This window comes from Pan paniscus, chromosome 15 (genome assembly GCF_029289425.2).
Source record: "Pan paniscus chromosome 15, NHGRI_mPanPan1-v2.0_pri, whole genome shotgun sequence".
Classification (NCBI taxonomy): domain Eukaryota; kingdom Metazoa; phylum Chordata; class Mammalia; order Primates; family Hominidae; genus Pan; species Pan paniscus.
The window spans coordinates 37,524,502-37,552,237 of NC_073264.2; the positions used below are offsets into that span (position 1 = coordinate 37,524,502).

General features: G+C 38.7%; 1 long non-coding RNA gene across 1 annotated transcript; it reads left to right on the forward strand.

Annotated features, from left to right (window-relative positions):
- The first annotated feature begins 1,418 nt into the window (after window positions 1-1,418).
- LOC129393795 (uncharacterized) lies at window positions 1,419-27,266 on the forward strand. The gene is made up of 3 exons (XR_008620841.1): window positions 1,419-4,727; window positions 5,043-5,182; window positions 24,984-27,266. It is a non-coding gene; the product is annotated as an uncharacterized LOC129393795 (long non-coding RNA).
- Window positions 27,267-27,736: the final 470 nt, after the last annotated feature.

The following is a 27,736-nucleotide window of genomic DNA, read 5'->3' on the forward strand; positions in this document are numbered from 1 at the left end:
AGTCTCAGATGGCTTCCAAGATTCTAGTTATCTATGGTGACTGGGTAGATGGTAGTGCTTTCATCAAGGCAAAGAATAGAAAGAAACATGTTGAGATTGTTGGAAAGCCAGTGGAATATTCTGGTGGAGGCATAGGACTCTAGAGTTCAGTAGAGGTGTCTGGGCTGAAAGTATTGATTTAGAATCTTGAGCCTGTAAACAGCCATAGGTTGAGTTCACCTAATGAGATAATGTAGAGTAAGAAAGAGAAGGGCAGGCCATAATCCTTGGGGAACACCAGCTTTGAAGGCTCCATCAAAGAAAGAGGAGTGAACGAAGTAGACAGAGTTATAAAGAAAAACAAGAGTGAAGAGCCTTAGACTCCAAAAGAAGAAATAATATCCAAGAAGGCATGGGCCACAACATCAAGTATTTCAAGGAAAATACCTCTAATATTTCTTTGCATGTGACAATTAGGTAGTTATTGATGATTCCCACCAGAAGAGTTTCAATAGAATTGGGCTGAGATGAAGGTGATAAGCCACACTGCTGAAAGTTAAAGAGTGAGTGGGAGATGAGAAAGTGGCTACGGAATATTCAAGGACATTGTGATGGTAAGATGAGTGATTGAACTAAAATAGATATATACACATATATATCCGTATTATATGTATATATGTGTATGTGTGTATATATGTATATACTCTCTATCGATAGATATCTATATAGATCTATCTAGATATCTATATAGATCTATCTAGATATCTATATATATAGAGAGAGAGAGTGTGTGAGTGTGTTGCTGGGTCAAAATACATGTACATTTTTAACGTGGATAGATATATATGATTGCCTCCCCCTAAAAGGTTACATTCATTCATTGCTATAATTCTTTACAGGAGTATCCTGTTTCCTACCCCATGGATATATACTATTGCCTCCCCCTAAAAGATTATATCCATTCACTTCTATAATTCTGTATAGGAGTATCCGATTTTCTACCCCAACAGCTATATATTAACATGCCTTCCAACTTTTTCTTGTCTGATGGCAAAAACTCTTTAATTTGCTTTCTGATTATTCACAAGGTTGCACATCTTCTTATATGTAATTTTTAGCTATTCATATTTCTTTATCTGTGTCTTACTTGTTTATAATCTTCATCCATTTTCCTATTGAGTTTGCTATTTCATTGATTTGGAAGAACTCTTTACAAATATTTTTCACCTGAAGATGTTAAAAGCATTTTCTTCCAGGCTGTGTTGTGTGTTTTAACTTTATTTATGGTGTCTTTATCACAACCATATATGTCAATCTTTACCTTTATAAAAATGTAAAATATTTTCATTTTATTCCAGTGTTTAATAGATTACATATGGCTTTGTTTCATCTGAAATTTGTGTGAGACATAATATAGAGCACAAACTTTATTCTTGTGAAATAGTTACTTGATTTTGCCAATACCATGCATTAAATATCCACTCTTCCTGGTGGTTTGAAATACCGCTTTTATTATATACCAAGTTCTATATATACAAGGGGTCTGTTTTCAGATTTTATGTTTGTTCCATTAGTATGTTTGCCTATTCCTGCACTATGTTTACACTGCTTTTAAAAATAGAGCTTCATAGGATGTTTGATATCTGGTAGGATAAATACTCTTTTTCCTTCTCTCCTGCTCCTGGTCTGGGCTGTGTTTCCCTCTGGTTTTGTTCTTGTCAATACACTCCCCTTTGATTTTCTATCTTCTAGGATTCCTTAGAATCTCTTGTCTGCTGATGAAATTTTTATTTTCTAATATGCTCATTAAATTTATTATTTTAAAATATCTGTCTTTTCTTGGGTTGGAGCCAGGAGTAGATGCATGTGTTTTGTCTGCCATCTCGATACACTTCCTCAGAGGGATGCTTATAAAATAATCTACATGTGGCCAGTTGGTTGTCACCTTACAAAGCAAACAACATACAGCTGTGTGAGGATTGTTAAGTAACCATTCTGTATTCTGGAAATCTTTTAATGATCAAAAACAGTTTGATGTATAATATATTTTATAGGCCTCATTGTAAAGAAATGAATGTTGATACCCTAAAGTGCTGATTCAATCTCTCTCAAAGTGTTTTCCCTTCAAATTAGTGTTTGTCTGTTTATATTCTGTGCTTGTCTTACCTTGGGGATGATTTCTTAAAACAAATTATGAGGCACATTCTGGCAATAAGAAATTTCCTAAATGTGATGTTTAACACTGGTGCCTAGAAATCATAAGCAGTTCAATTGACTGTATTTTGTTATTTTTTTTTTGAATGGGGAAAGGGTAGAAGAATCTGTTTTCTTCAAAGATGAAATTTTCCATTAAAGGAAGCTATTATATTTCCATATCAGTACACTTATTTTATATTCAACCTCTCTAGGGGTGACTGCCTGTTCAGCAGGAAAGCCCTAAAGGTCATCTAATGACTAGATTGATACATTTCACGGAAAAATTGAGACTTTCTTACTGTGAAATATAGAAACCTGAGTCATCATTACCATAAACTCATAGCAGATCTATAGTTACCTTTGAAATAAAAGAGGATTACAGGACATTCTTGTTTTGATGGTGGGCTCCAGTTTCTCATCCTCAAAAATTTGGTTCTCATATTAAAATACTATTAATACAAAAATTATGCCATATGAAGTGAGTATCCAAAGATTTCTAAATAAAACATGTACTGAAATTAGTAAAAATTTCTCATTGTGTTATATGGGATTAACAGCAATTTCACAAATGGGAATACCTTTTTAATTCTTTCTACTTATTTACCTATTTATTTGGAAGTACAGTATTACAAACTAGGGAGCGGCTAAGACTGGCTAAGCAATCATGCTGGAAATTATTGCATAGCTCAGCAAAGTATCCTAAAAATAAAAATATGCCTTACTTTTATGTCCAGGAACTTTTTATTATTTCTGACTTAGAAAATGTTATTTCTAAATTTTTAATGCTAGTTATACTTCTTTCTTTTGGTCACCATAAGGCTTTCTAGCACTTTCCTCAAAGGAAGGGAAATTAAATAAATGGGTATAACTCAGTCCACTTTGGTGACAGCTTGTTTGTGAGCTCGAGTTTGGAGACAGAATAAATTGGACTATTTGCTAAAATGGGGTTTTAGGATTATTCAAGAGGAAACAATTTCATGTATGGCTTTTCACTCTGGTTAGTCTTTGATTGTAGATCCTACATTTATTACTGTGTAGTCAGTATGCTTACAACTGGGCATCCCAATGGCTAGGAGATAATGTGAGTCTCTGGACAAACACTCCTGCTGAGCCAGAAATGCTGTCAGAATTTCCTCAAAGAATGATCTCAGTGTTTGTCTTTATTCTGATTTCAATCACACGGTGATTTGTCAGGGCTTTATAAATGCAATTTAATCCTGTTCAGTTTCCAAGGAGGGGTGAACATGCAACAAAATGAATTAACGAGGCCAATCATAATCAAACACTGCAGAAAGCCAGGCAGAACCCACCATATGCCAAGGGTGTATAGATCTCATCCTGCCTGGGAAAACTTGACACTCCGCCTGGAGCAGGGGTTGGGAGGGTTACTGAGGGAGGTAAGGAGGTAGGATATCCCTTAGGGAAGGAGCATCACTCCTCTCAGGAGATCTGTTCCTATGACTTTCAACAAAGCACCACCGAATTGTCATTGTATTTTGTGAGTAGCTAAATTCTTCTGGGAATTAAGGAAAAAATTTGAAGTTGCCATGAAGGTAGCCTCTTCCCAATTACACCTTGGCTAAAGGTAGCACTCTGATTCTCTGAGGATAATTGGTCCATCTAATAAAATCACATTGAATCTGGAGCAATCCTGAGTGTTTTCTAAGCTCAAGCTAAGAAATGCTGCTTTCAAGGGGCAGCAATACAGCATTAAGAACATGGTATGGCCCTGCGGGCTGGTGTTACTACTGATTACTTATGTGACCTTGGGTGAGTGACTTAACTTCAATGAGCTTTTGGTTTTTTTTTTTTTTCATTTGTAAAATGCAGATAATACCCTCATGGTGTTGATGTTGAAATTAAGGGAGATAATGAAAGTAAAGTGCTTAGTACACTGCATGGCATGTGGTAAATGCTCCATAAACATTCATGTTATTGTTTTCAGTATAAGCAGTCAAAAATACCAAAAGTTTTCTTCATGCAACAAATATTTATTGTGCGTTTACTATATGCCAAACTTGCCAAATACTGGAGAATATTTGAAAAATACCTTATTCAGTGACCAAAATAAGAATCTGCATCTCTGTTGTTGGCTATAGATGGCAATTTCTGCTTCCTGGCCTTACTTCTTTAAAGAAAAAAATTTCCCATGCATTAGTGACTTAGATCAACCCATTGCCACATTTTTTTAGTGTTGAAAGCTAATATATTTTAGTAATGCTTCAATGAACTGTGGTAGCAACAAATAAAGAAATTGACTTCTGTCCCAAAATATGGGGAGTAGAGTTGTAATCAGGATTACAAAAAAAAGGGGCCAGTATTACATGCTGCTAAAATGCTTTTGCATGGATTGTTGTTTTATTTGGACCCCCTCCACCCTTTAAATCTGATACATGCTAAGATTTTCATGGGCACAGCCACCTCCTAATATGTGGTTTTGCTTCTCTGCAAGCATGGAATCCCCTCTGCAGTTATGTTTGCCTGTGCATCTCCGGCAGCTGGAGGACGAATCACATCAGGCTGATGAGTGTGTCACGCTCTTCATCCCCCAAGTGAGTGCACTCCCAGGCCCACCTTTCTGGAAAATGTTCTTTGGTGGAGGGTGGATGGTGGGCCAGGGAATTGTCTGGGCTTCCCATTAATCTCAGAGGATGGGAGGGTAATCCCTTCACAAATATGGGAATGGGGGCTGCTCTGAGGCTGGCAAATAATAAACAATGAGGGTTTCTTTTTTTTCTTTTTAATCCTGGATTCCTCCAGCCCTCCTCTCTGTAGTCCTCAGCAATAACTTAGCCCTTGTCTTCCTCTCTGAAGGATTTAAATGGAATGACCTTAATTCTCGCTTTGTTTGCACTCTATCTCTTAAGGAGCTGCAATGAAGACCAAGACAAACAGTAGATTAACAGTGCTACCTTTTATAAGGCTGATTAGTTCCTAAAATATGCTGAAAGGAAACAAAACCAAAAAGAAAAGAGTGGAAAGGGGGGTGAGACAGAAACCTTTGTCGGTGAGTTTGAAACAGCTCCATTTCTTTCATTAGTTGCAGATATTGACCTTCCGATGAAATATTTTCTTTGTGTGGGAAGGCTTTGCCAGGGTAGCATTTATTAGGCAGGTGCCTGGTAAGTGTTTCTAAGCAAATACTACTTTACTGCCTAATTTTGGCTTAAGGGGAGAGTTGTACCAGGGATGAATTTGGAAAACATTTGATGATGGTTCATCTGCCACCCCTTAGAGCAGGGGCTATCAAGTGGTTGACAGTATCCAAATCAGAATTCCGAAGAGTGTTCCATCCGGAATCATTAAGAGGAACACAGCCTCTTAGAATCTCATTCAGCTCCTCTGGATTTGAAGGAATTTACAGAGAAACTTCCAAGACACCTCAGCTATATCCAAACGAAAGCCTAAGCATTATGGTTTGGCAGAGCTGAAAATGTGTCTCTGGAAAGAAAAAAAAATTATATAAAGCTCCACAGAAAATATTTCTGGGCATCAGCTTGTTTCCTTTGAGGGATGGGAGGTTGTTCCTGAAATTGTTCAATTTGATTTAAAGTTAAACAAAAATGTGAAAGACCAGGGTACATTAATAAGATGATCCACCTGCTTATAATAATAGGATAATTCACATCCTCATTGTCAGAGCAGAAAGGATCCCAATAAGGTCAGTCTTTAAACTCAGTATGTTTCATTCTTTGATGCTGTCTCACTTAGATTCTCAGTGCCACTTGTCTGCCCTTCTTTTCCACTATGCACCTTTATTGCAAATTTAGTTCCATTAGGTAGATGCTTGCATCGTTATGAAGCCTGATTCCATCATTTTCAAAGTGCCAAGCCATTTGAATACGATACAGTCCTTGGTCATATTTAATCCAAACATTTACACACATCCAGCCCCTTCTTATCTTTTTAAATAGGATGCAGGGCTTATTTTTAAATTACATCCTCATTCATGCTCCATAAAAGCATCAAGTAAAACCATCCATGGGATTTACATTCTGGTCCATAGTTGTTGCTTCCAATTTCTGGCATGGCCATTAAATCCTAGCCTCAGCATAATTCTCGGCATGACACTCTTGTGTCGAGGCAAAAAAGGAAAAACAGAAACAGCCATTTTTTTTCTCTCCCAGAAATTAAGCTGCTTGGAGGAGCACTGTAGCTTTTGCTTTCTTCCCTATGTATACCTAATTTAAAGAGCATCTTAAAATAAGGCTCCCCAGAAAAGGGATGTCAGTGGGAAGTTGAGGTGCTTGAAATAAAGCAAGTGCTTACTAAAAACGGATATGTGCATGATTTCTTTTATCACATGTCAATTAGATGTACATCTATTCAGGGGAGGTTTCTGTTGATATAATGAGTTTTCCTGTGACTTGAGTGCCATAACTGTCACCACAGCATCCCAAAAGTCCTGAGTCATCTGTGGTTGCCCCTCAAACCCTTGGTACGGTCTATTCCATGAATTCCCCTTTTCCCCCAACAAGCTCACTCTCCTATCAGCTTCTAGTCTCAGCTATTAGATTCAGTCATATAACAAGTACACAGATGCCCCAAAGCTATAGAGCCTTAGCTTGCTTTCTTCAATTTCTATGCAGTTACTGGCATCATAAGAAATCTCTTATCAATTTGGAAAGGCAATTGGAACAAACTAGTGTTTGCTTAATTAAACCCGCACCCACACACACACACACACACACACCCTGGTCTCCACCTACCTTGTCTCATTTTGTACTTAGAAACTCCTGATGGTGCACTGGGGGCTGCAGGGAGAGTCTGCATGAGATCCCCAAATGATCACAAATGTGCAATTGTCCTGGGTGCACTTCTCTGATAGGCTGCCATTTGTTCCCACTCACCTAGAGAGCTTGTGGATAGCCTGAGAGGGTTGTGCGCGAGTGTGCGTTTTAACAAATTTTCAAAAGTTGCCATGGGGAGAGAATAGAAAGAAAGCCCTTCAAAAAGGAAAATTATTTTCACAGCATCATCACTAGAAAACACCCCTGCAATGGATATCTTTGAAGGTCGGCTGCAATCTGAACTAATTGGGGAGGGAGGGAGAGCTTTCAGTTTTGCTCACCTTTTATAAGGGGTCTCAGAGAAGTGATCGGTAGCCAAATGCTTCCTGCAATGAGTGGTTTGGGCACTTTCTAAGCAAAAGGAAAGGCTCTTCCAGCTCTTCTTGTTCATGTCACTGAGAGAGGTCACCACCTGCCCTCTTACTTGCCACTTCTGATTATTGGGTAGGTTCTGCTCCAAAAGTCATCTTTTGTGGTGAGGACATAAATCCCCTCCCCAGTGATGAAATGCTTGATAAGGAGGAGGGGTGGAAGCAGGTAGAGTGAGCTGGAAAGCCTCAAGATCACAGCCAAGGAGCATTAGTCATAGGCCTTTACTGAAAATCAACCTCAATCTCTGTGAATGTACTACATTAAACCAATAACAGACAACAAGCTTGTGAATATTTGGCACTGTGATGAAATCGGCCGCAGCCCTTCCACAGTGGGGAGGGAGAGAAGCCCAATCTAGGAAGTGCTGGTACTCCTCCCTGGAGTGTGTCTGTTGTGATTGCTAGCTGGTTTCCACAGATCCTTGCTGAATATTATGCCATTAAACAGTATGAAAGAAAATCAAAATATATGTTTACTGGGTACTAAATAGTAAGTGCCCTTTCAAATGCTCTTTAATGGCTACGCTTTGAAGTCATCGTGGAGCACCCTCAGAAAGCGAGAGCAGCATGTTTCACAGATTTCTGTTGCTGTAAACCACTATGAGAGGCTGAACAAACGCACGCTGAGATTTTTGAACACCCCACAACTCTGGACCCTTAAAGGCATATTCAGAGAGAAAACAGCCTTCTGCCATGTATATTCTTTCATGTATAATTTTAATTGAAAAATTGCCGATGGCTTCAGCTGAATTTTCTCAGATTGAATGACAATCAACGTCTGGTTCTGCATAATAGATATACTTCCTGGGGAAATAGGGAAAGGAATGTACGTTTCGATGGTGAGTTATAGTGAGCAGTGGCTAAATATGACAAAATACTTGTGTGAAGATACAGGAATAACCATTTTCATTTATAAACTAACAATAGTCACACATCACTTAACAGGGATATGGTCTGAGAAATGCGTTGTTAGGTGATTTCGTCATTAAATGAGCATCAGAGAGTGCGCTTATAGATGGTGGAGCCTATATACGATTAGGCTATATGGTGTAGCCTCTTGCTCCCAAATAAACATATATTTTGATTTTCTTTCACACTGTTTAATGACATACTGCTCCTAGGCTATATGATGTAGCTTATTGCTCCTAGGCTACAAACCTGTACACCATGTTACTGTACTGAATACTGTAGGCAGTGGTAACACAATGGAAAAAATTTGTGTCTCTAATCCTAGAAAGGGTGCTACAATACTATAAAGGACATCATGATGGCTGTGATAACACTAGATAATAGGAATCTTTCAGCTCCTTTATCTTATGGGACCACCATTATATATGCTGTCCATCGTTGACCAAAACATTATGTGGCACGTGACTGTACAGTTCTTGTAATTTCTTGTTCATTGTGTTTGTATTATGTTAAATGTACTAGTACTCAATGTGTGAGCAGACAGGGAACACAATACAAAGTCCAGAAATAGGCCAAAAACATACTATACTTTAGTATCTGATAAAGGGAACACAAAAAGTCGGTGGTAGGGAAAGGATGAATTATTCCATATTTGGTGATAGGATAACTAGAATGACCTGGAAATATCTAAAGTTGGATCTGTAACTCATACTGCTCAAGGATAAAGTCTAAATGTTAATATTAAATTTAAAAGAAAAAATATTCAAGCACTATAAAATTCCTGGGAGAATTTATAACCTTGGAGTGGAGAAAGAAGCCATAAAGATGGATGTGACTGCATAAAAATCAGAACTTCTGCCTGGAAAAAACTCCAGATACGCAGTCAAAACACAGATGACAAGTTGGGAAAAAATATTTGCAACTCATGACACACTTAAAGGGAAAATTTCCCAAACATATAAAGAACTAGAAATCAATAAGAAAAATATTAACACTCCAAAAGAAATATGGACAAAGACTTTAAGGAGAAGATTAACATGAAAAGAAATACAATTGTCTTACAACATATAAAAAGATATTGACATCGCTAGTAACAGAAACTAAAACTCTAGAGTGCTACTATTTTTTACCTATCAGATTGGCTGAACTTCAAGAGTTTAATACTACCCTTTGTTGTCAAAGTTGGGAAAACAGGTACTTTACACTGTCAATGGGAGTGTAAATTGGAATAACCTCTATAGAGGGGAATTTAACAATTTGCATCAAAATTACAATTGCAAATATACTCTAACCTAGAAATTTCGCTTCTGGGATTTTATCTTTTATGTATATTTGCATACATAAGAAATAAATGCACAAGGTTATTCATTATAAAGAGCGGAATTTTGAGAACACACCAAATGTCCATCAATAGGGATTAAATAAATTATAGTGCATCCATACAATGGAACACTCTGCTGTTGTAAAAAGAAAAAGGGAGAAGATCTCTGTGCTCTGATGTGAAAAGACAACCAAATATAGTGGTAAGTGAAAAATGCAGAACCATGAATAGTATGCTACCATTTGTTCATGCAAGACGCAAAATAAAAATCTTAGTATTTTGAAAAAATATTTGCATAAAGAAACTCTAGAAAACTACAAAAGAAATGAACAGTAGTCATATAACAGTAGTTATATGTGGAGGAGTAAGAACTAGGCAGATGAATTTTAGGCATGGGAAGGAAAACTTCACAGTAAACCTTTAATCTTTTTTTGTTTTCCAATCATATTTTACCAAATGTTCCCTACTTAAAACTGTATCATTAAAATAATTAAATGAAACAGCTGAATAAACCATTTCACAATCAAATATAGCAAATAAAAAAATTTAAACCGAAAATAACTATACCAGTACTGATGTTGATTACATCTACCAAAGCAATGATGGAAGATGACTTAGAGCAATTTTGATAAGAGCCATTATGAATTTGGTCCTAGCCTATGATATACCCCTTCACTTACCATATGCGTATGCTATATGCCTCTGTTTTCTGGCTCAAAAAATTGGGAAAATTGAAAAATAAATCAAGGAGGGATTATATTTATTTTGGTTAGCTTCAAAAACATTTTTTACCATTTGAAATAAGAAATTCTTCTTTGCAGTTATCTCTAATTTTTTTGAAAAAATCATTTCTACATTCCCAAAGTAGCAATTGACCTGAATACTATCTTACCACTAAAAGAAAGTTTGCCCAACTCTGAATTCTGCTTCAAATCTTCACTTCTAACATATCTTTAGGTTAAACAGAACATAAGGTTAAAGTAGCACAGCCTGGAGAATCAATGAGTTGATGCTACAATTGTATAGTTAAAAACTGTATTTACTCTAAATTGCAAAATGGTAGGTATTGTATGTGATGTTTAAGTCACAGCAATTGTTCTAGTAATAAATGTAATATTCAGCAGCATTTTCATAGATTACTCAGTTCATCATTAGTGCCATTTTTGCCTCTTTATAATAATGTGCACTTTAGAAAGAGCTTGGTTATTTCTTTGGTTGGGCCTATTTGCTCCTTTTTTATGTGAGATTTTTCAATACTATGAAATGATGCAGAGCAAAAAAGGTCCATCCACTTCACTTGTGTTGCCTCCTGCGTTACCTAAACCACAACAGAACAATGACAGACAACAGAGCCTTTCTCCTCTCTAACAATTCAGTCACCATGACAACCAGCAGAAGAACGTTGGGCCAGAAAAAAGCATTGAGCTTGAGGGACTAGACTAATCAAAAAATGGAATAACATGGCAACAATTACACTGATGAGTGAGAGGGAAGCTACGGATGCATTCAGACACCTATGGCACCACAGACTCAACGCATTCAGCATTTTGTGTTTAGTGTCTTGTGTTTTTGAGAGCAGGTAAATAGACAAGATCGAATTGTGTAACAGAATGTCAGTGCTCTAGTTAAATAGAAAATTCCTTTCCTTTGGCAGTGCTACTTCAAGCACGTTGAAGAGGGTTTAGGGGAGATGAGGTTTTGAAGTGAAATGTGTAATAGATACAATATGAGTGCCACAAAGCAACATTATTTAGTCTTAAAGTAAACTTCGGTATGCCTCCCACCCCTTATTTTCAAATATATAGGCACAAATAAAGGGAGAATGCTGCTGGGTTCGTGGCTGATGCTTCATGTCAGGAACATACATGATTCTCTTCTGTTAACATGTTTCTGGGGGTAGATTGATTCCTATAGACAAAATCAAGCACCATGATGTTAGGCCATGTTCATTCTAATGTCTGGAGGAAGTTGAGCCCATCATGATAGTTCTGTGGGTCAGATAACACGAGGACAGGATTATAGCTGTGTCTCCTACTCATCTGCCTCCACAGCTGCCTCCATTTACTTCTTTCAAAATTTTCTCCTGATTCCTGAGGAGTTTAGTATAATAGATGTGCATATCTCTTTAAAATGGCATTTCTATTGCCATTCCTTCTTGATTGCAGGAATAGGTTGGATTGTAAACAGGCTGTATAGACATTGACCCTTGCCTCAGTTGCTCTGATTAAATTTTCTCACAATTTTTGTAAATATGTATTGTGTTTACATAATTTAGTGGATATTTTTAGTGAATCACATTATGTGGTTTTAATGAATAGGCTTTTCAAAGGCAAATTTTTCTTTCCCCTAAACAGAAATATTTGAATTAGGATTATTTTATTAAATCAAACAGGAACTGATAACCTCTCCTCAAAGAAAGTAAAAGGCATGAAATACCATCTTTCTCATGGAGAAACTGGAGGTGAGAGAAATGAGACCTAACCCTGTAAGTTGCCCAGCAACATTTGTGTTGGGATGGGGTTAAGGCTCCAGTCTGGAGATTTTGAGCTAGTGCTATCCCCTCAGAGCCCACAGACTATAGCATCTCCAGTTGTTATCTGTTCTATCACTTAGTACATTTTCTTAGTCTAGTTATTTTGACATTCTGTGACTCAGTTTACCTATCTATAAAATGGGCTTTTTGACTATGTTATTGTTAAAAAATGAGGATGGGACAGGGGGGAAAAAAGGAGGCAGTTTACTTTGACCCTATAAGTAAATGTTTCTTGATGAAAAGTTTTCTATATGAATGAATGATTGATTTTATTTTGATCTTCGTGTGAAGCCAAACACTTCTAGCTAGAAATTCTTCATTAGAAAGATGCTTTTAAATTGTCTTTCCTGGGTTACTTTTTCTTTTGTTCAGGTGAAAGAAACAGCATGGTTAGAGTAATGGCAGCCACTTAAAATGTTTATTCACAATTCATCTACTTCTCAAGAAGAATTTGAGACAAGTTATAAAGTTCTAATAAAACAGATTCATTCACAGAAGCTACAAAAACATGAAGTGGTAATCGAAGAAAAATTCATATCAAGAAATCCTGGCAAAAAGAGTGCAATTTCTAGCTCCGAGGTTTCCAACAGCCGGGCAGAGAGACACCCTGCTGATTACAGAATCCTCCTTAACTAATCATAAGAATTGTGTTGGTTCTTTAAGGGAAACGACCTTTTCCTGGCCCTTAGCTCCTCCAAGTGGAGGCTGTCCTGAGAAGTGGTGTATGGAGGCGCCCAAGGCATTGGCAGAGGAGGCGGCTTTCAGCAGAGTTGGGAAGAGCCCTTCCTGGAGGAAGACTTGTCCTTCTGACTTTGGCTGATGAGCATTGTAAGTCAGGAGCAGAGGAGAATCATTCCTTTCCCCTCTGTCGTCAGAGGAAGGATAAGGAAAGAGGAAAGAAAGGGAAAAGAACATACTCTTCTGGGCTTAGAAGCAATCCGCATCCCTTGAAAGCAAGTTACAACAGTTTATTTGGAAATCACCATATAGAGTAGGGCTTGAATTTGGCCAAAATATTTTTTGCCAAAGACCTTCTTGCTTTAAAATAAAGCAGCTGATAATCAGATATTTGGAAGGGGCCCATCCAGCTGCAGCGGGCCTCCTCCCTGAAGGCGGCCAGTTTGAGCTGCTGCCAGGAGATTGTGTCAAATACGAATGAAAAATAAGGGTTTTCTATGAGATTATTGTGAAAAGGTGAGAAAACAGCTAAATCAGCTTTGTAGGAGATAAACAGTGATATCTTGAGTAGACTCACACTACAAAAGCCAGATTTTAGACAGCATAAATGTGCTCATTCTTTCTATACAGTCTCCAATATTTTACTTTACTGTGAAGAAAATCTGCTTATCAGTCTTAACACCCTTCTCTGAGTTGCCAGATAAAAGGCCTCAGCAACTGGAAGAAATTTATCTTTAAAATGTTTCTATTATGCTTGGTGACAATGCCGTTTCCACTGAGGACTTCTCTAGTATGTTTTTTGTTTTTATTTTTTTCCTATGGATGAAGCAGGAATCAAAAAGGACTTTTCGCTTTGCCTCAGGAGGACAATACAGGCATGCAAACACCAAGCCTGGCACTGCATTAAGCTCTGAAAATGCTTTCGGGAACTGGTGGCGCCGTGCACGTGCATCAGTGCAAGGGTCTTTACATTCTAGGAAATCTATCACCGTATGACAATCTGTGCGAGGCTCCCAAACTGAGTTCGTTCCTGTCTAGTTCTATTTCCCAGAGTGGCCTCACACTTTCTGAAATATGTCTGTAGGGGAGGAATTCACTAATCGTTCAGACTAAGGGAAGAAGTCCATGGCTCAGTTCATTCACCTTCCCCCCTTCTGTGCCTTCATTATAGCATAATGAGGGGGCCGCTTGTGGAGTGTCTGTGTGCAGGCACCAAGTGAGTCACTTCACTCATATCACCGCCCACCCTCACCGCAGCCCTGTAAAAATAAGTATTCTTAACCTGTCTGAGGTCATGCATTAACTTGGCATTCATTCAACACATTATTGAAGGGCTTATGCTATAGGCTGGCCGACGCAGTTACAGATGTTGAGGGACCAGTGATAAACAAGATGTGTCCCTCTAACATAGAAATGAGAACACTGACCAGCAAAAAAGTTATGGGGACTGAGGAAGAACAGAACCAGAGTGTGAAGCTGTTTGTAATTCTGCAGCCCATACTATGCCTTTACACTGTGCAGCTTCTCTTGCCTGGTGCCGTCTTGTGATTTGTGTTTCCTAAGGTTAAGAGCGCTGACTTGGGGGCTCAAGGTAGTTTGCTACACGTTCACTGGATAATCTCAGAAAAGTTATTAACTTCTCTAGCCTCAATGTCATCTGTAAAACAAGAGTAGTAATACCAACTTCATAAGTATGCTGTGTAACTTAAATGAGATTGTGCGTGTAAAGCCCAGCACGTAAGTGCTCGGTTAATGTGAAGTATTTTCTTCACTATGCTTCTTACACCGAGGAACCTCTCTGAGGCTATTTGCTTTCACCTAAAATATCTGCTTCCTACTCTGGCCAGTGTTGCCCCATAGGCAGTCAGAGTTTTTCCTCTGACCTAAGGTGACACTTGTCATAAGGGGTCTACAGGAACAAAGATGGAGAATTGTTCTTACACTCAGGATCATATTTATGACCTTACATAATATTAAACAGTAGAAAATAATGGTACTAATCTATAGAAGGGGCATAATTTTCTGTAATGAACAAAGAGACATTGCAAAATGTTTGAGGACAGTTACGTTTCTCTTCCTTTCTCCTAAATCCATTGCCCCAAGACTTTTGCTTGCACCTGCCATAACAGAAAACAGGAGAGATGGGTGAATAGGAAAGAGTGGTCCCAAGAGGAGGGCTATAAAAATTTTAGTTTTAGCACCTGATTCCTGAGACACACACAAGAGCAAATTATCACCCTCTGTTCCTATGTTCATCTCTCGTTAGACTGGAGAACATGTCAAGGAAATGACAATCTTACGCATCTTTGTCATTTTAGTGTCTTTCATGGTGCCTAGCATATAAGAAGTGCTCATTAAATATTGTGGAATGAATAAATTAATGCCAAGTGAGCCCAAAAGTTTTGTTTGTTGCTTTAAAGTTTACACATTTCTGCATTGCAGAAGGACTAGAAAAACATGTCAAGATGTAATGTGGAACAGTAGTGCTGAGATTTGTGGTGTTTTTTTTCTTTGTGCTTTTAGAGTTTTATGGTTAATAACATAATAGCAATTGATATCAAGAAAAGATCTTTGACTTTACTTGTGAGGTGGAAGACACTGGCATTTCTAGACTAAGGAGTGACATGACATGTGCTGGAGCCTTGGAAAGTTCAGTGCAATGGTGGCGGGCAGCACCATCCTTGCCCTACTCTCTTTAGGCTCTGAACAGACCATGGTTAATGTGCCTCTGTAGTTCAAATCACGTAACTCTTCCATGGATCTCTCAGTACTTTGGAGCCATTATTGCATTCAGCATTCCAATTAGGGGGCCGGGCATGACAATTCCACCGGACAGAAGATCAGGAAGATTATGCCTTTGACTCAAGTTTAAAATCTTACACCCTGCTCTCCTATAATCTAACCTTCTATCCCTTAGCTCAGAGTGACTTATTTCCCCCTTCCTCCTCTGTGCTAAATGCCTACTGATGTGAGCAATCAGCATGAGCCGGGGTACCTAATTATGTTCAGTTTACAAGCAATGTCATTCTTAATGGCTTCAGAAAGTTTCATTCTTTATCCTTTCCTCTGCTGCAACTGACTCTAGTAACTAATTGCTTTCAGCAATGATCTACATACTCCTATCTCTTCTTCACAAATAGATGGGAAATAAAGGTATTATAGTCTTTGAGCTCTGCTGGTTCCACATTGGTCTGTGATGTTGTTATAAAGGTTATGAGTCACTGAAGAACAAGTTCAAGTCAATTCATCCCCCTGAGACCCCACAGCTTATTTTTTAAAAATTGTATGGGGTAAATCATCATGCTGTCATTGGGTCTACATAGGAGGACAACTATGTCTCCTAGTGCAAGTTCAATGGCTGGTTGGTTATTTGGCTTCTTGGGTGTCATAGGCACAGGTGCACCCCTACACCCCTCTAGGCAACCACAAGACTCTTTCTCTGGCCAGAATTAATTATTGGGAAGACAACACCCTAGATTAGGAGAAAGTGAACAGGCCTTACAGCATAAATAATTTCTAAACTTAGTCTTGACTAGACTTTATATCTCCTTAAAGAAAATTATTGATAGCATAAATTAGATCTCCCAAACATACAGATTATTTGGCAGTGAATTAGATGATCTGGGGAGATAATCGAATAAATAACTCTCCACAGATGAGTCAATGAAGGCATCATCTTTCCCAGGCATGTGCTTTCTTAGTTAGCTCATGCCTGTTTCTAAGAGGCCATCAAAGGGTGACACTAATGGTTGGCATCCAAGTCCCTGAAGAGACTTTTGGTCAGATGGTAATTTTGGTCAGTCCTATCCTAGAAGGGACTCCCTAATACAACTTCTTACCTAACATCAGGAAGTCATCTTTTTGGACAGGCTTTTCAGAAAGTCCAGAGTCAAGCCCCTGTCACTTTAGATACATTTAATATATTCTGGAAAGTCTTTTTTTTTTTTTTCATTTTAATATGGGAATTATTGAACTTGCTTACTTCATGGGCTGTTAGGAGTTTTTAGTGGGTTTAATGATGATCCCCCAAAAGATATGTCCACCCAGAACCTCAGAATGTGTCCTAATTTGGAATAAGAGTCTTATGGATTCAATTATGATAGTGATCTCAAGATCAGTTCATTCTGGATTATCCAGGTGGCTCCTAAATCCAATGACAAGTGTCCTTAGATGAGACAGAAAAGGAAAAGACAGACACAGAGGAGACTATCACGTGAAGACAGACACGGAGATTGGGGTTATGCTGCCCCTAGTCAAGGAACACCTGGAGCCACTGGAAGCTGGACAAGGGGGCAGATTCTCCCCCAGGACCTTCAGAGGAAGCATAGCCCTCCCCACACCTTGAGCCAAGTCTTTTGGCCCCCATATCTATGGGAGAATACTTTTCTATTGGTTTAAGCCATGCAGTTTGCAGTGATTTGTTAAGCAACCCTGGGAAACTAATACAAGTACATTCTTTGAAGGTCATAGCTCTAAGGAGTGGCAGAGTGGTTTTTGGTGGGTCTGTTCCCTAGTGTCATTTTCTGGGAAGTGTGAGTTTGATTGCTTTGTTGGGGTTCTATCTTCTGGCACCCGATTAGGGATATTTGGGCTCACTCACTCCCAAGAGGACCAAAGTTCAGTACATGGCTGGTGGGTTTTGGTCCAAGGCTGATTATAAATGCAATAAATTCTTCATGCAATTTTAAAACAAACAAATTGTCCCTAATGCCATTTTCACTAGGAGTTAAACTTCTTGAACATGAGACAAGGAACACCAAAGGCACAAACAATAATTAACTCCTGATTGCAGGGCAGGGCCAAGAAGTCTTGTTTTGTTATCAGTTCTCTGAGAGATTAAACATTTGATTAAACATATTTCAGCAACAGAAACTACTGAAACGGCTTTTGAACTATTTTAGTCACATAGCTGTATATTTACCTTCACCCAATGAAACAATATCCTGTACTCTGCTCATTTGTTTATGTGCTTGAAGGAATTGGGTCTCCACGTCTATTTATTCTGCCCTTTCTTGAATATGAAGGAAATGACTCAATTCAAGAACTATTTGGCCAGTGCCTACTATGTGCTCCATACACTGAGTTGATTGGGTTAGGACAGAAGTAAAAAGCAAAGGTTCCAAATGCTTTCAGGTTAATCAAGGAAGGAGAGTGTACAAGTAATCCATGTGTCAAAGATACTTGTACCACCCAAGAGAGACACCTGGAAATGTCCCCTTTTTCTCTTCAGCAGCTCTTTCTTGGTTTATTTTCCAGGACTCTACCTCTTCTAGCAGCTCTTAAATAGAGGAGTTCCACAAGGTTTGAGTAGAGGCTTTTTCCCCACTTTATCTCTCTACCTGGTCAGGAAAGTCCATGCCCTCCAGTGCTTTAGTTACTAACAAAATCCCCTAATATTCCTCTTCTGCCCAGAGCATTTCTCTGAGCTCTGAAATGCTACATACAACTGCTTAACACCTCATGGATGGCACACAGGCATCTCATACACGACAGGCACAAACAACTCATGATCTTTGACCCCTTGCCTCAGACTGGACCACCTTTCAACATTTCATTCCCAAGAATGACAGACAGAAACCAGGGAGCTCTAAACCACTCTCGACCCCATCAATTATACCTTTTTAATTTTTCTCATATTCATCTGTTTGTCTCCATTTCCACTGCTGACTCCTTGGTCTAATATATATCACAATAGGATCACAGGAGTGAGTTTCCCTTACCTTTGCCATATTCTATTGGTTAGAAGTCAGTCATGGGTCCTGCTCACACTGAAGGAGATTATTCAGACAAAACCAGGGAGCCAACCAAGATCATGGCACCATCTTAGAACTTAGCAACTGATTTTTTTTTATTTTGTTTTTGGGATTACAGATTAGCTTGTGTTCAAGGGATCTATGCTAAAGTTTTAACAGATCTGAACTCCAACTTCCTCAGAGAGCCCTCATCAATCCAAGAATTGAGTCTAATTTTATTCTTCAGGCTTACATAACACCGTGTACTTCTTTATAGCATTTATTACAATTTCAGTTTAAAAAATAGTTAAATGACTAGATGCTTATAGTATTAGATTATTATTAGATTATTATATACAACAGATTAAGAAAAAAAAAATATATATATATATATCTTCCCCACGTGTCAGTCCTATGGAGAGGCTGTTTTGTTTGGCATAGCACCAGGCCTGAAACATTGTGGAAGCTCAAAACTGTTTTTTAGATAAATAGAAGAGCCATGGAAGCTATATTTTGTTACTCTGTCTACCCTCACCCAGAGATCAGACACGTCTCACTTCTGGGCTACTTACTTAATGGGTTGCTTCCCACCTCCACTGCCAGAATACTGGCCACAGTGGGCCAGTGGAAGTTAGGCAAAAAACAAAAACAAAAACAAAAACAAGACGCTAACCTTGACTCCATTATCATGCAAACAGGCAAATCATGGTTTTTCAAGGTCCTAACCACAATAAGCATTCCAAATTGACAATAGATGTTAGAGGGAGTCAGGGATAGAGTTGTAACCTAGAACCACCAATAAAAGTTACAGCAACTTATTTATTTTTACCTTGTTTTCTGGGATTGCAGATTAGCTTATGTTCAAGGGATCTATGCTAAAGCATTGACAGATAAGTTGATATGACTGTGTCTCATATGGGAATTAGGGGCAGATTTATGTTTCAGCAATTTTAGAGAACAAACATTTGCTTGGTTACCTGTGAGGTGCCTGGATGGATTTTCACTTTTTTGAAAATAGGGTGTCCCTTTTGGTAGCCTAATCATGGCCACCATTCCTAATCATGGAATCTTCCTAACCTGCTTCTGAAGGTGGTCACCACCATCACCTCTAACAGTACGCCTGTGAATTACGGAGCACTTCATTAGTACCAGGCCTGCACCAAACACTATGTATGTTATCTCCCTTACTGATTACAATCCCTGTAAGTATCTAGTGCTTACCCTATCACATTGGTTTTCGAACTTGAATAAGCATCAGAATTACCTGGAGGGCTGCTGAAACACTTCTGGGTCCCACCCCCAGAGTTTCTGATTCAGTAAGTCTGGTGTGGGGCCTGAGAATGTGCATTTAACAATTTCCCAGGTGATAGAGATGCTTCTGTTACTGGCAACCACATGTTAAGAGCTACTACTATATATGGTATATATTATCATTATTTTACTGATTAAAAAAACTGAGGTTAGAGAGATTAAGATCACATGGCCAGCAAGTTATGCAGCCAGAATCAAATCCAGGTTGGCCAACTCGAGATTACTAGGTAATACCACCAGCACAAAAAAAATCTTGTAAGCTCATAAGCAATGGCACAGAAATATGGCCATTGGAATAAATCAATCTTCAGGTAACTCCAAGCATTCTTGATCACTGTGGTTTAAGTAACCATTCATATAGCCACATTTTAAATGATCATTAAGTTTCAGTATATTAAAATCTGGAACAAAATTGTTCATTAAGATGACAGTTTGAAAATCTTGATCAAGAAAGAGAAATCCAAAAGGAATTTGAACAGGTTGACTCCAGAAAAAAATCTCCTGCTCATTTCTTTAGAAGATGAAAATGTATTGGTGAAGATCAAAGGTCTCAGCAATCCTTTTCTTGCTGAGTGAGAACTATCTGGTGAGCAGAGAGGAAAACCCAGATCTACATCTGGTAACTTGAAGGTTTGAAGTGATGGAAACTGGACGTCGGAGGTAAACTTAAAAGTCTGGCTTAAATATAACTTGGCCTGTTCTGTCTATGTTGAGTGACTAGAAAGGGAATCGCTTTTTCATTCCCATCTCCCTTGCGCTCTTCTGGACTTCATCCCTGATTCTGGCATTATCCCAATGGCTTCTGGCTGGTTTTCCAGCCCCAGGCTTTCCTCACTCATGGTGACCAAAAAAAGTAGCAATTTTATCCTTTTTCAAACAGTGTTTCTCATGATTCTTCCTAATTTATGAACTTACAGAGGCACATTCAAGACTCATCAAGATAGAGTCCTTTTTCTTTGTCCCTCATCTCACCACCCTCACTTTTCATTATTCCTCAATGAAACTTTTGCTCCTCTCAGTAAGCAAATCTGCTCTTCCTAAGCCTTAAATGTTTTACTTCTGCCTCTTTATTTCCTTTCTGCTCAATTACTATAATTATCTACTTTTTAAAAGTTTGATAATTATGGTTTTTATTTTGAATGGTAGAATATCACAGCTGGTTTTAACCAACCTATGAGTTACATGTATACCACAACCAATTCCAAGTAGAGTTCTGCTCCATAGCTTCTGTTTTTAAGTTTTGTAAGATCATTGTTTTTACCATGACGCTGGGCTCCACCAAAATTTCTAGTTTTATCACAATAAAAATAGCTACTTTCAATATTGAACATTTTAACTGAATTTAAAATAGCATTCACAAAATGTCAGATGTTTCAACTATGCCAGAATAGGCTATATTTTTATTTCATGAATTGTTGAAAAGTAGTATTTTTATAATTAAGCGATTTTCAATTTGAAGCTGAAGCCTGCTATAAAACTTGTATCACTTAACCATTTTATCAGGGAAGGTAGCTCTCTTCAACCAAGCACAGAGCTTTGGGAAGGATGTACGTGGGGCAGTGAGGGAGGAAGGGTACACCCGCATAGCCAGCCAGGTTGACAGCCACATCAACCTTTGTGATCAATATGGTGACAGATGTTGTAGATAGTTAAGTGGTGGATGTGAGGGCGATCTATTTTTTTGTTGTTATACTTTAGGTTCTGGGATACACATGCAGAATGTGCAGGTTACATAGGTATACATGTGCCATGGTGGTTTGCTGTACCCATCAACCTGTCATCTACATTAGGTATTTCTAATGCCATCCCGCCCACTAGCCCCCACCCCCCGCCTAACAAGCCCCAGTGTGTGATGCTCCCCACTTCCTCTGTCCATGTGTTCTCGTTGTTCAATTCCCACTTATGAGTGAGGACATGTGGTGTTTGGTTTTCTGATCCTGTGTTAGTTTGCTGAGAATAATGGTTTCTAGCTTCATCCATGTCCCTGCAAAGGACATGAACTCATCCTTTTTTACGGCTGCATGGTATTCTATGGTGTATATGTGCCACATTTTCTTTATCCAGTCTATCATTGATGGGCATTTGGGTTGGTTCCAAGTCTTTGCTATTGTGAAAGGTGCTGCAATAAACATACATGTGCATGTGTCTTTATAGTAGAATGATCTATAATCATTTGGGTATATACCCAGTAATGGGATTGCTGGGCCAAATGGTATTTCTGATTCTAGCTCCTTGAGGAATCACTACACTGTCTTTCACAATGGTTAAACTAATGTACACTCCCCACCAACAGTGTAAAAGCTTTCCTGTTTCTCCACATCCTTGCCAGCATCTGTTTCCTGACTTTTTAATGATCACCATTCTAACTGGCATGAGATGGTATCTCATTTTGGTTTTGATTTATATTTCTCTAATGACCAATGATGATGAGCTTTTTTTCATGTTTGTTGGCCACATAAATGTCTTCTTTTGAGAAGTGTCTGTTCATATCCTTGATCCACTTTTTGATGGGGTTTTTTCTTGTAAATTTCAGTTCCTTGTAGATTCTGGATATTAGCCCTTTGTCAGATGGATAGATTGGAAAACTTTTCTCCCATTCTGTAGGTTGCCTGTTCACTCTGACGATAGTTTCTTTTTCTGTGCAGAAGTTCTTTCTTTTAATTAGATCCCATTTGTTGTTTTTGGCTTTTGTTGCCATTGCTTTTGGTGTTTTAGTCGTGAAGTCTTTGCCCATGCCTATGTCCTGAATGGTATTGCCTAGGTTTTCTTCTAGGATTTTTATGGTGTTAGGTCTTATGTTTAAGTCTTTAATCCATCTTGAGTTGGTTTTTCTATAAGGTGTAAAGAAGGGGTCCAGTTTCAGTTTTCTGCATATAGATAGCCAGTTTTCCCAACACCATTTATTAAATAGGGAATCTTTGGCCTTTCAAGCCCAATTCAAAACCCCCTTTCCCTAGGCAATCTTTCATTATCAACTTCATCTAAATGTGGTATTGCTCCTTGGCCTTTCTGTGTCAAGTTGGTACTAAATTAGTTTATATATTGAGAAGTTGTTCTGTGTAAGTATTCTTCAGCTGTTCAATTTTCTAACTCCTCTCCAGAAGGACTAGAAGCTCTTTGAGAGCAGATATTATCTTTGTTCCTTTTGTTAAGTGCCCAGTGGACCTCATTTATTCCTTCATTTTTTTTTTCTCACTTGCATTCAGCACTTTCCGTGTGCCAGGCAGTGAGCTTGCCCTGGTGCTGTAAGTAGAAGTTTGGTTGCTTTCATAAGCCCTGCCCTGCACAGAGGCCTTCTAATCCAGAGCTTTGTACTTGGACTTTGATAGTTGTGAGTGCCTTCCATTTACTCGCTGGAGAAGTCTGAAATACAGGACAGGTAAAAAGACAGGAGGAGCTTGCTGGGAAGTGGAAGTATTTTTGTGGTGGGGAAGCTGGGTTGGAGAGGGACAGCAGGTTAAGGAGAAGCTTGTTGAGAAAGCAGAATTAAACTCTGTAACATTGCCCAGCAGGGATCCTTTTGCCAAATAGTAAATGAAAGAAAGACTTCATTTCCAACAGTTTTGCCTAAGGTAGAGCAGAACTGTTGTATTTTCAATAGGCAGAGGCTATATGAGTAATTGAAATCAAGGAGAGTGGCTTTCTGAATTCACCCAACATGGAAGTTTGATGACTTTGAGTAGCATCTTTGTTCCTGAGCCTCTTTCATGTGTAAAAAGTAGATGTTAGAATTGGCACATTAATTAACCAGCTGACCTACTCAGAAATTGAAAGTTCTTTGAACAATGATAACATTCCTGTACAGACACTGACACTGTCTATGCATGTCTGTATATAGGACAGTGTCTACACAGAATGGTTATAAAGGCAAACAATTCAAAGTTGAGTTAGAAATTGGTTATATACATTAGAACTGGTATATGTGTTAAAGCTAAGATATAGAAAATAGAGGTGTAACAGAATTCTACATTTTTGCTCATTCTGAACAATTTTTCCTGCAACCATAATGGTTAACCATCCCAGTATGATGGTACTGGGCAGTTTCAGCTCCTTCATTTATCTGTCCTGCTCTTTGGCTAGAATAACCAGGTGGCTCTATCCTTCTGAGAGCAGCAAGAAGGATCAGAGTTCCTGTGCTTTCTTCGACGACTGTGTGTGTGTGTGTGTGTGTTGCCTCTTGTTCTTAAGAGACAAGGTCTCGTTATGTTATCCAGACTGGACTAGAACTCCTGAGCTTATGCGATGCTCCTGCCTCAGCCTTCTGAATAGCTGGGACTACAGAGGTGTGCCTCCGTGGCCGGCCAACTTGGTTATTTTGTCCTGTGTGAGGGGGGCAAGCACAAAGCTCACTGGAGGATGTCTTAGGAGTTAGAGTCAAGCAGTCGTCAGCGCTCAGGGGCTAAAAGTCAGCTACCAGAAGATAACTTTATAAGGAGAGAACTAGGGAATCTGTCTGAAATGTTCTCCCAGCATTCATAATTTTCTTTTCTCCACTACCTAGTTGACCTTCTTCCCCTTTGTTTCATTAGTCCGAAACCATTACAAAACATGCGCTTGTATCTATGCATGTCTCCTCCTCTCATTCCATTTCAGCTAGAAGAGCTTTCTCAACAATACTGCTTCCCTTTCCTAGGACTCTTTGTAGAACTCAACTGACAGGCAGTTCCCCTTCAGTAGTCCTCTCTCCCTCTTCTAAGAAGAAGACAGAAAACCCAGTGGGAGGGGCCACCCCAGGAAGTAATGGGCTAAGGGATGTGGAGAGCCTGACTTTCCCCGACATAGCCCCAAGCAATGAGGAAGGTAACTACAAGGCCCTCCAAACAACCTATACTGCAAAGTCAAATACAGAGATAGAGAATAAAACAATGGTTACCAGGGGCAGGGTGGTGGGGAAGAAATGGGGAGATATAAGTCAAAGGATCCAAAGTAGCAGATCTAATGTACAACATGAGGACTCTAGCTAGTGGTATTGTATTCAAAATTCCTGCCAAATGAAGATTGTACTTGCTGTTGCCACACATACAAATAGGTAACTGTGTGAGATGATAGATATGCTGATTTGTTTCACTATAGTAACCATTTTACTATCTATATGTATCTCATAACATTATGTTGTACACCTTAAATCATGTACACTTTTTTTTTTTTTTTTTTTTGAGGCAGAGTCTCATTCCATCACCCAGGCTGGAGTGCAGCGGCATGATCTTGGCAACCTCCACCTCCCAGGCTCAAGAAATCCTCCCACCTCAGCCTCCCAAATAGCTGGATCTACAGGCGTACACCACCACAATCAGCTGTATTTTTTGTAGAGACTGGGTTTCGCCATGTTGCCCAGGGTGGTCAAGAACTTGTGAGCTCAAGTGATCTGCCCGCCTTAGCCTCCCAAAGTGCTGGGATTACAGGCATGAGCCACCGCCCCTGGCCTAATAAAATTTATTTTTAAAAAAGGACCTATGGCGAATCATTTTTACAAATAAAATCTATAGTCAAGGTGCAGTATGGGAACAGCATTTTACTGAGTAATCTTGCAAAGAATATGTCATTAACCACTACACTAATCTTGTTCTTGATGTACACCAGCAACAAATACAAAGAAAAATTTAGTCTCTAACTTTAATAGGTTCCAAGTATGCCACGTCATATTTTTTGCTGAATAATTTATTAGTAAGAGGAGATGACTCTAGTAAGTTATAGAAGTTATATTGAATTTTTTAAAAAAATTTTTCAAAACTATTCTGTGGGGATTGAGGACAGATGAACTACGAAGGAACATGATGGAACTTTCTGGGGTGAGCATAATGTTCTATATAATGATAGGGGCTTGGGTTACATAAGTGAGCATTTATGAAAACTGTACACTTTTTGTGCATTTCATTGTGTATAAGGTTTACTTCAAAAAAAATTGAACTCCAATTAATTACATGCATGCTGAACTATTTAGAGTGAAGCATACTGATGCCTGTTGTTTACTTTGAAGTATTTTAAAACAGTAAAATGGATAGAGGAATGTGTAATAAATTGGTACGTGATAAGGAAAATATAGTCAATTATGTTAATAGTAAAATCTAGATGGTGAGTAAACTGGTGTCCATTGTAAAATTCTTTAAACTTTGCTTTATGTTTGAAAATTTTAAGAATAAGATGTTAGTCAAAAATAATTGTTGTGCTATTATTAGAAAATCAAAAAATACCAAATGCTGGTGAGGCTGTGGAGAAAAAGGAACACTTATACACTGTTAGTGGGAGTGTAAATCAGTTCAACCATTGTGGAAGACAGTGTGGCGATTCCTCAAAGCCCTAAAGACAGAAATACCATTTGACCCCGCAATTCCATTACTGGGTATATACCCAAAGGATTATAAATCATCCTGTTACAAAGACACATGCGCACGTTATGTTCATTGCAATATTATTCATAATAGCAAAGACATGGAATGAACCTGAATGCCTATCAATGGGGGCTGGATAAAAAAAATGTGGTACATATACACCATGGAATACTACGCATTCAAAAAAAAAAAAAATCGCGTCCTTTGCAGGAACATGGATGTATTTGGAGGCCACTATCCTCAGCAAACTACCGCAGGAACAGAAAATCAAACATTGCATGTTCTCACAAGTGGGAGCTGAACAATGAGAACACATGGACACAGGGAGGGGCACTACACACACTGGGGCCTGTGGGGAAGGGGAGTGAGGGGAGGGAGCGCATTAGGACAAACAACTAGTGAGTACCAGGCATAATTATGGATAATAAATTATGAATAATGATAAAATTATAGGTGATAAAAGAATCTGTACAACAAACCCCCATGGCACAATTTTACCTATGTAAGAAACCTGGACATGTACCCCTGAACTTAAAAGTTAAATTGTTGGCCAGGCGCAGTAGCTCATGCCTGTAATTCCAGCACTTTGGGAGGCCGAGGCGGGTGGATCACGAGGTCAGGAGATCGAGACCATCCTGGCTAACACAGTGAAACCCCGTCCCTACTTAAAAAAAAAAAAAAAAAAAATACAGAAAATCAGCCGGGTGTGGTGGCAGGCACCTGTAGTCCCAGCTACTTGGGAGGCTGAGGCAGGAGAATGGCATGAACCCAGGAGGCGGACTCCGTCTCAAAAAAAATAATAATAATAATAATAGTAATTGTTAAAATAATTTTATGTCATTCAGTCAAACTACTATCATTTTGGAATATCTCAACTCTTCTGGCTACTGACCAAAACCAACATTATGCAGCTCATGATAGTTTTTAATGTTATATTTAAGAAGCATCACCTGGCTTTGTGTAGCCTCTGTATAGAGGAATTCTTTATGGAAATGACACCTTTCTTCCATTGTACACACATTGGTAGAGAATGCCAGTTTTGAGGTGGAGGAAAGCAACATTTAACTTCTTCTACGGGACTGACATACATTTTCTAATCACTACCATGTTAATCAAATATTGCTTTCATCTGTTTAAGGTGTTATTTTCTTCTATGTAATATGAAAAATTATCAAGGAGGTGACATTTGAACTGGGCCTTGAAGGATAAGTAGAAGTTCACCAAGCATCAAAACAAGGAAAGAAAAATGTCCAGTTTCAGTTTTCTCTCTCTCATCATACCTAGCAGAGTAAATGCTAGATAAATGTTTAGTCCAAGTTGCAAAAGCTGAAAGGTCAAGTTCCTAAACAAACTGTAAAAGAACCAACCTGATTTGAGGTAAACTGTCATTTTACTAGGTGATCACATTTCAGTGAAAGGTATTCTGAGACAGTGAAAAACTTGCAGGTCTTGCCAAGATTTGCAACCCTTCTGGGAGAAAAGAGACCCTGTGCCAGGAAGCCAAATATTGTGGTTTGCTTGATTTTCTTAAAATAAATATTTCTAGACTTAATCCATCCAAATAAATTAAGACAGTATCCCGGGGAG